The sequence below is a fragment of the Bombus pyrosoma genome, linkage group LG10, assembly GCF_014825855.1.
Source record: "Bombus pyrosoma isolate SC7728 linkage group LG10, ASM1482585v1, whole genome shotgun sequence".
Classification (NCBI taxonomy): domain Eukaryota; kingdom Metazoa; phylum Arthropoda; class Insecta; order Hymenoptera; family Apidae; genus Bombus; species Bombus pyrosoma.
Genome location: NC_057779.1, coordinates 14687195 through 14700550, shown reverse-complemented (window position 1 = coordinate 14700550; position 13356 = coordinate 14687195). Strand labels below are relative to the sequence as shown.

Sequence of the window (13356 nt, the reverse complement as noted above, 5' to 3'; positions counted from 1 at the left end):
GATTCCAACAGTTAAAGAGGAAATCGCCAGATATGCAAAAAAGTATAAAGAAAGACTTGCAACACACCCAAATCAGCTGGTTGCTGAAACGAATAAAACAATAATAGAAAGAAGACTGAAGAAGAAGCATCCTGCAGACCTCACAATAGAACAATAAACAACCTGGAAGATGGAGTCCCGCTGGGGGTAACCATCCACACGCTATATTTTATCAAAACTTAAATTATAATATTTTACCAAATGTCCTAATGGACAAATTGTAAAATGTAAACAAACAATAAATAAAAAAAAAAAAAACGTTGTATTAACGGACAAGCCCCGGCTAGGAGCAATGTCGGCTCTATGCAGGAGTGCCTAGCAATGGTGCCTGGAATTTTGTTGATATTCCTAATCAATATGTAATGGACAAATGAGATCCAGTCAGTCTTTTATTGTGATCTCCTTGGAGAGTTTATTGATATCGGGGAGTCAGTCTAAAAGTTAACGAGCGACACAGCTAACGTTATTTGCGATTCAGAAAAAATATAATCTATTGTACAAAGAGTTTCCCGTTGACCGTGGATTCGTTTGAACCCAAGAATATTGTTAAAAGCAATTGCAAAACCTTGTAAAAGTCATATTTATACGTGTTATATAATTTAATGCAATATAATTTAGTTGTGTAAAACAATGGTAAATCCAAATGAAGAATTGATACGCACCCAAAATTCTAATGATAATTCGACATATATATATTATCAAACACAAGACATAAGGCTATTCGCTTTTATTGTACTCTTTATTGTTATAAGAACGAGCATCCTATGATTACGACTCTTTTTTTTACGACCATTTTGCCATAACTTAGTACGGTAATAATGAAACAACAGTCAAGATTTCCCACGAGTCACCGAGGCAGTTTACATTCCCAAGACATGCAAAAAAATCACGACGACACGTCAGTGATCCTCCGTCATTATCGTATTACTTTGTTGTTACTGTTTCACTCGATGTGTGATTAAAATTTGTTACATGAATCGTAATGACGCTAGCAACACGTGAAACACTTGCTTCATTACCACTTTATTTTTATTTTATAAATATATATCTTCGGTTGCTTATTTTTTCCTTTTCATTTGTCCTTTATCGTCACATCCTATGGCGATTATGGCATTAGTGACTGCAGTCACATAAATATAAAATATTGGGTTGGCAACTAAGTGATTGCGGATTTTGTCAATACCACCTAATGACAAAATCCGCAATCACTTAGTTGTCAACTCAATAATATTCAGGTGCTTAGTTTGCCACAGCTGTCTCAGTTAGGTTGTTATTTAGCAAGTAATCAGTAACGATCGTTATGTTATATTTTCGTGTAGTAAATGCTACGTAATTTGATAGTAATCGGTCTGCTAGCATGGTGGTACCGTTTGAACGTATCTATAGACTATGCCAAAGATCTATTTCTTTCAGGAAGCTTGGAGATTTTTTTTACATTGTGTCCTGTTAGGTAAAAACGATAGAATATATCGTTAAGTATCTGGTTACGTCTTGCGTGTTCGAATTTGGTGCAGCAACAGTGTAGATGTTCGATGGTGTTGCGGTATTCACAGAGTATCGTGTTCCGCTTTTTGATAAGGCGAGAACATGCAACGTTGAAACGACGTATGCTGAGTCTGGTTATTTGGGTCTGCTCTGTTCTTGCGAACGTCATAGCCGGACTTATTTCACGCGAGTCTCTTCTCGATTTATGTAAAAACGTGTTGCGCTTTTGCCAGGAATTGTTTCATCCTTCTCTTGCCTTTGTTGTAGCAAACATAGTATGCTCGAGGTTGCTAGACATAATATTTCATAGAAAAGTAGGTTTAAAAACATTTTCTAATATCCATTTTGGTATCCACAGTATGTATTTGTATTTGAATTAAGTATTTCAAAAATTTAGAGTATTTACTTCCTTTTTAAAGTTTCTTTTTACATTGAATAACGTTTATATGAAAATAATAATTTAACGGTATCTACCATAATACAACAAAATATTTATATTTATATAATCTCATAATTTTTATTCGTGTGTATAATATTTTTTCTTTTTTTAATACTTGTATAACATTTTTTAACAACAATCATAGACTATTTCAGGAAGCACATATTCGTTCACGCTATATGCCAGTGCTTGTGCAAAATTTGTTGGAATTGCAACGTTGACTGGAATCTTAATGAATGCACACGTGTAAAAAATAATTAAAAGCGAAGCGCATTCAAGTGTCGTTGAACTAATACAGAAAAGTGAAACCAGAAAAATATATTTTCAATTAGCTACGCAAAATATCCTCTTGCTAATTTCCTGTCCTTTTCCCTCAAAAAATTTTACCTTATGCTTTAATTTCATTTTTTATAATAAATAATAGAATAACAAAAAAGCACGTAAATATAGTGCATACTTTCCAATTGGAAATGATGTCTCAATTTCGAAAAGGAAGTACACACATGCCCGGCGTAGAATTTGGCAGGTTACTGCGCCAAGTGGCGATTCTAATTAACAAACAAACTGCTTACGATGCCCACCAACTAATTCGACCTACAATTAGACTGCAATTACGTTTGCACGTGGAACGCTAAAGAAAAGTATTTGCCACTTTTGATCGCGTTTCTCTGCTCTTTTCGTTCTCGTAGTTCTCAATGTTGATCGAAGAGAAGAGAAGGAACAATAGGCGAGAACAATACAACGAAAACTGAAATACGAAAATAGCAAGGCTCGATTATATCGGTGAGCCACCGGTTACGTAACGGCTCGCGAGAAGCGAAACTTTCAGCGTTCGTGTGTCGACTAAAGATTTATTTCTCTCTACCTGTTACGCCTGCCGACGATAAATTTCTCCACCAAACTTGAGTTTCACCCATTTTTAAACTCTTCACTATGTCGTACTTGAATTACGCCCGCTACAAATTTTCAATTGTCAGAGATAAAGTAGGATTAGGTCGAAGTCGAGAACAGTTGAAAGTTTCGTTGCAAGCAAAGGAGCGAGAACGAGCATTAAGTGGTTACAGTCTTAACATTTTCAAAGCAACTGGATCTTTCAGATCTTTTTAGGTTTTACATTTCTTTGGACTTCAGGCTTCAGATTTCAGATTTCACATTGCAGATTTATCTAAAGACCTTTTCCATGAGTTCCAAAATACAGAATTTTGGTCTTTGAAAATTCAAGATGAATCTATAGTAACATTAGCCGATTTATTAGCAAATTAAAATTGCAATTAATTGCACAAGGTTATTCACATTGTAAGTAATATTCTTAAAGACATACGCTTACAAATTATAAATATAATTATCTATTTATTACATTAATTATCTGTTTATTGTATTATCACATTATTTTTGTTTCTCACGTTATCACAAATTATTTTATTATATCGTTCATACAACAACTTTTAGAAACTTCCGTTTCGAGGAATCTGTTTGTGATCAAGTTTCAGATTCGTATTTTATTGTCTCTAATTTACGTTCAGAATTGTTTTCAGTGGTTCTTCTAGTGCAGAGGGTGTAAAAGACTTAATCGACTTCTGAGAACGTAGGTTGCAGGTATTATGGAGGAAAGATTACGTAAACGCAGTACGGAAATGTTTTCATTCTGAGTCATAACGCTTGAAACGCTAGGAAAAGCATCGGAAACGGCCTTTAACAAAAAATTAATTTTTTTTTTTTCATTATTTAATTTATACTTTACAATTTGCCCAGCTGGACATTTGGTAAATTTTTCTAACTTAAGGGGGTATTCTAGTCTACAACTTTGAAAAAATCGGAAATTTTTTTTCATATTTCCAAAGTTTAGACATTCAAGAATATGCCCTTAAAAGGATTTTTCAAAATTTCAATTGTTTTACGAGTCACAGCCATTTCTGTGACGCGGCATCTGCTCCGGTCCGACCCGAACAAATGAACAGTTTTAATTAATAACAATTACGGCTATTGTATTTTAGAATTTTTCTCTCTCATCGTTAATTCTGTGTTCTACGTGTAAGAAAGATGTTCTTGTATGGAGCAGGAATTAAAAATATGTAAATATGCTGTGCCATTCTATGAGTAAAATTGCCGGAAACTTGTCTGAAAACTTGAAACGCGTTTTTCTCGAAACTACGTTCTTCGAGTTGGCGTGCACGATACCTCAAGTTCTAATGAACCGATTTATTTGAAATTTGGTGTGAGTGTTCTTTATACATTGCTCTATCGCCTGAAGCACGCTCAGATCAAAATTTTTAGTTTTACTATTTTTAAAAAATTCGGAATTGTTAAAAAGACATGCCAAAAAAAATTTTCTTTTCAAATGGCCGCCATTTTGTGAAAAAATATTTTTTTGACTTTTCCAAGGTTCATGCTATAGCGGCATCTATACTAATTAAGAACCCGTTCGGCTCTTTTGTCTCAGATGACTAGAAGGGTTGAAATCATGCACGCCAGGACACCCTTTGTTGGACCCCCTACTTTGCCAGCTCATAACTTTGTGAATTTTGAGTTTCTTTCGGTTAATTTTTTATGTAATCTTAAAATATCAATAAACAAATGATAAAAAAATTTGTTTCGTTTGTACAGAGCTTTAAAAACCACCCGAAATTCATATCTCTAGACTAGAATACCCCCTTAATTGCTAAATAACATGTGGATGGCTACTCTCAGCGGGATACAAAAAAATTAATACTTTTCTTTTATTATTTAATTTATATTTTACAATTTTCCCAGCTGGACATTTGGTAAATTTTTCTGACTTAATTGCTAAATAACATGTGGATGGCTACTCCCAGCGGGATACCAAAAAATTAATACTTGCTACAAAACATGGCTACAAAGGTCATTTAGGACATTTGCAATTGATATTTACGTAATTGAAAAAACACGGTGAAGAGATAACTTTCAACGGGACCATTTTTTTTTAATATTACGTAACTCGAGCTTTTACCACGTAACAACACGACATGTTCGTTGTGATCAGCACGATCGATGTATTCTTCGCTGCTAACGATCAAATTCTCTGAGTTTTTCAACGAAAAATGTGTGCGCATGGAATAAGTTGAAGGAGAAACGAGTTTCGTCGCGTGGTTTATTTTTCAGTGTCATTAGGTTTGCACAGTAAAATCATTTCTTCAAACCGTAAGAACGATAGCATATTTTGTTCGACTATTTTTAAACCAACGATTTCTCGCGGAAACATGCCATCGCTTTCCTTTCGCTTCTTTTCTCGTTTTTCTTTCTTCTTTCTGAAAATACAAATCTTATTAAAAACGCGTTGTTTTTTAAATCGAACGACGAAACAATGCTGATCGATAGCAGAAAGAAGAAGCTTCCAAAGCGTTGCGACTTCGACGTGCTTTCGAAATGGAGTAGAATTTGGTAAAAAAACTATTCCAAGATAGACAGCCTCGCTACATAAAATGTACGACAACTTTTCTGGTTGACTGTCGCCGAAAGAATCTACTTTGAAGACGACCATCGGAATTCACGATGATATTCTCCAAATAGAATGTCACGAAATAATCGAAATGTTCCTCGTGTACGTCGATGTACGGACTGTCGAATTCGATCATAGTCGATCCGCGAAAATATCTTCCAAACTATACATCAAAAGGAAACATACAAAAAAAAGATGTATCCGAAAAATGTTTAAAAAAGAACTCGTTGTGTTTCTGGCGAGACGTCTCTGACGACTAGCAGAATTTTTCTAGGTGAAGACGTTTTCGAGGTCTCAAGATCTTCGTTTCTTTTAAATGCAACTAGCACATTTTCTGTACACCATTCGATGCAGTTCTGAATTCTCTACGAAAAAAATACGATGAAGATATGCATCTGAAATTTCTTTAGTTTAAAAGATATTTCGATGTTAATTTTATGAAATTGAGCGTCTGATGAACAAAGGAAAGAAAATAATAAAAGCACCGCGTTCTCTTCCCTCGTCTTTCATTTGATAACTTTTGTAACGTTAAAATTAAGATAAGCTAATCATTTTTCGACCAAATTACCTTAATACATTTTTATACAGAACTGCACGGAATTCTATAGAGAAATTAAACTACATTTAAATTAAATTCTACAGAATCGAATAGAGAAAAATAAAAGATGCGTGGAATTATGTATAAGAATATGTATACTTCCATTTAAAAAAAGATAAAGACGGCCTTGAAGTCTTCGAAACGCCTCCGCTTTCGTCGAGGACGCACGTAACACGTGACGCATCCATTGCAAACGATTGAATTTTTCCTAATGAAATTCGCTCAAACAAGCTGCAATTTCTCGTACGAGTATGCGTCGCGCACATTTCATTTCCTTTCACGATGTCTACCAAATGATGAAAATCAAATTAAAGAAAACGCTATGAAAAAGTATCTTAGAAAATACATCTCGAAAGAAACACACAGTGTGTACTAGTTTGCGAGTAGAACAAGTACGTTTCCATTGTCTTCGCGTTTAAAAGGGCAAAGTTCGCCGTGAAATGTCGAAGGTGCGTCCTCCTAGATGAGATTTCCGATCATCGCGAGACGTCCTCCTCGAAACAAACGAAGCAAAGTTTCGTTCGAAACGCTTGCTCCATCAACGTATAGGAGATTTTTAACATTCATGTTGATCGATCAAAGCAAGCCGTCCTGTACGTGCGTACACACGACATTGCAAACTTCACAGTCTTACATTTCTACGTGGATACGACGAGAGTTTGCGAAGGTGCAGCTGGATCTTTTAGAAGCAGCCTGTACGGCCGCGGATCCACCGTGTCCTGACATAACACTAGAACTACCACACCAGTCAAATTGACTGGTTTTACAATTTTATTTTAAAATTCCTATTTCATGTTATATTTTTTCTCCGCAATGATGTAATAATTTGATGAAAATAATTTTGTATTATGGCTACTTATACCAATAGCAGTGAAAATGACTGGTACTTGTCGAAGTGCACAGGAGTCCTGCAATCTGTTTATCGAACCCCAATTAACTCTTAGAGTGCTATGGATGCATATATGCGTCTGGCGAAAGTCCATCGGTGTGGACTAAGGACGCATATATGCGTCTGGCGAAAGCCATCGGTGTGGACTAAGGACGCATATATGCGTCTGGCGAAAACCATCGCTGTGGACTAAGGACGCATATATGCGTTTGTCAATTTTTCCGAGCACCTACGCACAAGTAATACTATTACGTTTGTGTGAGATAAATATAAATGCATTTCAATGTTAATGCCGTGTTCGAAGAAACTGTCTTTTCTTTTTTTTTTTATTTAATACTTTGCATTCACAATTTGTCCAATTTGGACATTTGGTAGAATAATTGTGCCGGCACAACACAATTATCAAGAAGAAAATGTGTTGTTTGTGTGAAAAATAAGAGAAGGAAGGAGAGAAAATGCGATGTCGGATTACGTATCGATGATTGTTTTGAAATTTTTCATGCACAACTGAATTATTAACTTGTGTTATATTTACTAAATTTAGTTTTCTAGTTTATTGTTTTCTAGTTTACTACCCAAATTCTAGTTTATTGTAAATTTCAATGTTTATAATAAATAATTAATACTAAAAAATAACGCTCTTGAATCATTTAATCTCGTGCTAAAGAATTACTATAACTTATTACGATTTGCGCTTTGAATAGTCAATCAACAGAGCTCAGTATAGCGAAAAAGTATTCAGCACTCTAAGGGTTAACCAGTTTCTTCGTTTTGTACAATTTCCCACACGTTTTTCAAATTTTTACCGCGTATCATTCGATATGACGATATCAGTTATCAGGAAAATTCTGAATCGATCGCTCGATGCTAACACCAGAAATACCACATCAGTCAAAATGGCTGGTTCTACAATTTTATAAATATGCTAACCCTCGTTTAGGGATGGATTAAAAATACCAAAAATGTACTACGTAACGTGGAATTGCTTCTGTAAGAAAGTAATAAATCAATAAATATAAAAGTATTCTACTATTACGTATTTTTTAAAGACCAGTCATTTTGACTAGTTTTGGTAGAAATAGCTTTGTGTTAATTATCGGTAGTTCTAGTGTTAAGGCTTAACAACACACCCTATGACCGCGATAGTGCATACTGATCAAGGAAAATTGGCGTGACGACGAGCCCGGCGTAATCGGGTGGCAACTGCAACCAAGGTCGATCCAATTATCTGCTTATTCGCAGCACAAATTATCCGCACCTATCTCTCCGCAAATATATCTACTTTAAAGTACTGCTGACGAAACACGATACACCGTGTATCCTCATTTTGTACAGTGTACTCGAACGAAGAACGCGAATGTTTGCTCCGCACACATTGGATTGTACTAGCGCAGCGTAATTCATTACGTTACGTACTTCCTCTTGGTCGTTTCCCATTGAATTTTGTTCTTCTTAAGCGTTGAAGAATATTATCAGCTTGGACGAAACGTAAAAAAAGTCTTGTTTAATTGATTAAATTTAATTTCGCGTTTCAATATTACTGAACATCTTCGTTTAAGAAGAATCTTCTTTGGAAATATGACGAGTTCTTTTTGTTTGCTGATACGTACACATTGAAGTACTTTAACACTTTGACTGCCACGACGAAATCACATGTTTCGCTTAGGACGTCACAGTGTTTTAACACAGTGCACCGTTAGATGCAAGATTTGTTCTCAATTTTCTTTTTTCACGCTGCGAAAACAATGCTGCCCACAGGTGACCATAAATAATATTCCAATTCCAAAGAAAGATACAGTCAGGTATCTGAGCATGATTCTGGACAAAAGAATGACATGGAAACGGCACATCGTAGATAAATGCAAACAACTGAAATCAAAACTAAACAAATTCTACTGGCTCATTGGCAGACGCTGCAACTTAAACGTGCAGAGTAAAATAATGCTACATAAAGCGATATTAAAACCTGTTTGGACCTATGGGATCCAACTATGGGGAACAGCGAGTAATTGCAACATAGAAATTCTCCAACGATTCCGATCAAAAACTCTAAGATCCTTAATAGATGCACCTTGGTATGTTACCAACGAAACGATACGTCGCGACCTTAAGATACCCACAGTTAAAGAAGAAATATGCAAATTCAGTAAGAGATATAACATAAGAGCTAACAACCACCAAAACCCAGTAGTTTCCCAATTACTTGACACGACGGATCAGATCAGCAGACTAAAAAGACATTGCCCTTTAGATTTAAGCATTAGACTCAACTAGAATCAAACATACTATGAACTCTTATAATCCAAGTTACAGTTCAACGCCAAAATAATTTACTTATAATTCTCAATGAGAATTGATTGTAAAAAGTCTATCAAATAAAAAAAAAAATTTCTTTTTGTTAAATATATAGTACATTTGTATTGTACGTGTGAGAGTGAGAAGAGCGAGTAGACACATGTGTGCATCCTCTCCCTAGAGTGTATGTGAGCGTCGCGTGAGACTGTCCAGGTCTCCGTTGAGACAAAAGAGCGACTAGAAGAAAGAAAGCAAGCGAGTGAGTGTCTTCTAACCCTTTAGAGAGTAACTCACGTGTAGAGCTAAACTTAAAAAAGTTAAACTTTATTTACATATTAACTAACTTTTTATTCTATCCAAATTCTTTCCATACCTTAACACTGTTTATTGATGTTCTAATAAAAATCTTGCATCTAACAGTGCAATGTGTTTGCATTATTTATTTAAATTCCCTTATTCTTTAGTTAAAGTAAATTTCAAATAAAACACTTAAAAACTTTGGCAGCTGATGATAACGAAATTGAAATAAAAGGTTCGAAGTGCAAAGTGTTAATGAAGTTTTCAGTTTCAAGAGATTCTGCCAACCGTATGGTAGCCTGTCAAGAGCGTAGCCGGCTATTCCTTTGGAAATTTAAGCAAAAGACCGATAGCAAAATTGCATGGTTGTTATAAAAAAATTGAAAATTATCCAGCGAAAATTTACTCGCAAACGATCGTTACTGATTGATAGACATAAACGTATAGATGCTTTTGTATGATAATGCCGGACCGCGCATAACAAATCATTGTAGTGAAATTAATTGTAGCAAAGTAGGAGATTTTCTCACATAATTAGTCGTCAAACTTTTCTCAAACAGGCTATCATCTTCTGGCCCGACTTCCGCAAGTTAAAACTGTTTCTAAGCAATAAAAACGCCGTTCAAAAAATAGCAATCTCGGCTCTCGAAACATTTATCAAATCAGGAGATGCTCGTTTCTTGTAAAAATGAAAGATATTCCACGATAGTTCCATTAGGTTACAATATTAGTTACAAAGTCATTTATTTACAGCTAATTGAATTTTTGAAACTATTTTTTTTTTGTTTCAAAAATGCATCGTTTTTATTTCGATTTCAAATGAAATTGTCAATTTAAATCTCACTCTGATTTAATTCAGTCTATTTCGGTTTCATTTCAACCGAACTGCTCGACCGGTTGATTGTTCATAAAAATATTTTCCGATTCGTGTGAATTTCCGTATTCTATCGGTTAATCCTTTTACCTTCGCGATACTCGTAATATTCGATGTTTAAAAAATATTTTACGAAACGAAACTCAGTACCTCGATACGTGTAGTTTGGCAAAACATCATGCAGTTGTTCGCTATTAATTTACGATGATCATATATTTCGCATTGTATAAACTGACTGCTATCAAATGGAAAATCTTATGAAATTTTTCTCTCGTATTTAACAAACCCATGAAAATAACAAAGTATTATTATTACTTAGTCCTTTCGGCTTTGGACGAGCTTTCGGTTTTACATCTCGTTTACCTATTACGCTTTTACATTCTATCAGTCTTATGGCGTTCCATCAGCTTATTGCCTCCCCCCTTGTATCTATCTAAACTCTTTTCCTTGTCTGTTTCTCTTTTCTTATATATCTACCTCCCTCTTATCCACTCTATTATATTGCACTTCATTATATAATCTGCCTCTAAAACTATGGCAACTTTTGGGATTTTGTCTCCTTGCTGTGTTTTCTTATTGTCGTTCCTCCTCGTCTTGTACTGCCCTTCTCTTCTCCATTATTGTTTTCAATTTAATTAGAAAATAATAAAGTATAAAGGAACATATTATAACTGGATGGCAGATATGTACGAAATTTCTACCTCCCTCCTTATCCACTCTATTTTATATTGCACTTCATTATATAATCTGCCTCTAAAACTATAGCAACTTTTGGGATTTTGTCTCCTTGCTGTGCTTCCTTACTGTCGTTCCTCCCCGTCTGGTACTGCCCTTCTCTTCTCCATTATTGTTTTCAATTTAATTAGAAAATAACAAAGTATAAAGGAACATATTATAATTGGATGGCAGATATGTATGAAATTTCATATTTTCACGAACAAAACCAAAGAGATGAAGCTTAAAAGTTATTAACGCGTCGATTTATATATTTTGTATATTTTTGCATATTCTGTTCATTTCTCCGCGCTGAAATTTTCCATAAATGCATAAACATCCGCAAGTCTGATTACAATCGTCCGTGCTCAGTCCTTTTTGCTCTGATATTACAAAAATTCCATGTCCTCGTTTTACGTACGTCGCAGAGTCCGTTTGACAGTCATTCGCCTCGCTTTCGATAAAAAAAATATCGGCTCCGACGACACAATTCGGCCTGCACGATATACGTTATCGAGCAGAGTTTAATTAGCCAGAGAATGGAAAAATAGTCGTCAACCACCATGGTAGTCGACGCGATTTCAAATAAAAATAAAACGATATACGTAACGTATGTGCAAAAACGAGAGGAATCTGCGCTACAAGTCAACGTAATACGAATTTCACAACGATCGTAAAATCACTATGATCGTACGATTAAAGTCACCATCTATTATCAGCGAACACTTTGGCTTTATTTAAAAAAAAAAAAGAAAAAGAATCGATAAACGTAAGTCAATCTGTTTCGTTATCAATTGAAACGTATCGCATATTTTCGCACGAAACGTACAAGTGAAAGTATAATAACGAGGAGAACAGATTTTTGCCGTAACAGAACGTCAGATATCCTTTCCGATAAGCATTATGAATGTATATCGTATGCATAATTTATAATCACGCTAATTCGTGACTGTGAATGAATTTCTCCTTACATTTCGTGCGCTTTCATTTCTTCTTCCTGCCAACTTTTCACTAGCCCGCTTCTTTCGTTCCTTTCTCGATACGATTGTCGTTCCTGTCACAATTCACCTTTCGCGTTTTCCACAATGCCGCGCCGCGATTTAATTACAACAGTTTGCGTATCGAACGATGAGCAAAACAAACGCGACCCCATGTCCTTAATTAGATGTAATTAAATTCTTCGTCTGCTGGACATTCGGAATTGGCTTTGTTCGTCGGTCCGCACTGATAAATTAGGGAAGTTGTATTTCCTTAAACGTTTGCCGCAGTGAAAGGCACTTCCGAGTTTCGACACTTGGCAAATCGGAATATTTGGTGGCGTAATATTTTCCGACTTCGTGCGAGTATCGTACCAGCACATGAACGATTTAATACGCTGGAATTTCGATCGTTGGAACGCCGATTAAAATTTAACGATCAATTATCGGAACAGTGGATAATAAAAAGCGTATAAATGGTCTCTCGTGAGCAACGAGAGAAACTGACAAACCTTTTACTTCTTTATCCAAACATTTTTACTTTCGTTCGGTATCAATGTTCGTGGAATAACTGGGAATAAATGATTTTCTATCGTATGGAAATTAATCGATTAATTTAATTAATTGGCAATTGATAAAAAATTATTACAAAATGAAGTTAATAAACTTAAGAGAATAAATTCGATCAAATCAATGAATTGTTGAACTGATTCAATTAATTCATTAGTTTGATTAAAACGCAACGAACAATAGGTACATTAGATAATAAAAAGTGTAAAAGAGGTCCTTCGTAAAAAAAGTGTAAACTGACATATTTTTCATACCTTTTCTCAAACGATTTTACTTTCGTTAGATATCAATGTTCGTAGACTAATTCAGAATAAATGATTTTCTATCGAATGGAAATTAATCGATTAATTTAATTGATTTATAATTGATAAAAAATTATTACAAAATAAAATTAAGAAAATTAATTAGATCAAATCAGTGAATTGTTTAATTCATTCAATTAATTCATTAGTTCGATTAAAACGCAACGAACAATTGTAGGTACATTAAATTATAAAAAGTATAAAAGAGGTCCTTCGTAAGGAAGAATGAAAACTGACAAATTTTTCATATCTTTTCCCAATTGACAATTGATAAAAAATTATTACAATATGAAATTAATAAAATTGAGAAAATTAATTCGATCAAACCAGCGAATTGTTTAATTCATTCAATTAATTCATTAGTTCGATTAAAACGTAATGAACAATTGTAGGCACATTAGATAATAAAAAGTATAAAAG

General features: G+C 34.7%; 1 protein-coding gene and 1 long non-coding RNA gene across 5 annotated transcripts in view; both read right to left on the bottom strand.

Annotated features, from left to right (window-relative positions):
• The window catches only part of LOC122571672 (amphiphysin), a 148681-nt gene that overhangs the window by 97377 nt on the left and 37948 nt on the right, over positions 1–13356 (bottom strand). The gene's annotated exons all lie outside the window — the stretch shown is intronic.
• Positions 1982–13356, bottom strand: part of LOC122571682 — a 16256-nt gene continuing 4881 nt past the window's right edge. The window contains exon 3 of the long non-coding RNA XR_006318178.1: positions 1982–3653. This is a non-coding gene — a long non-coding RNA (uncharacterized LOC122571682). The remainder of the gene's footprint in view (positions 3654–13356) is intronic.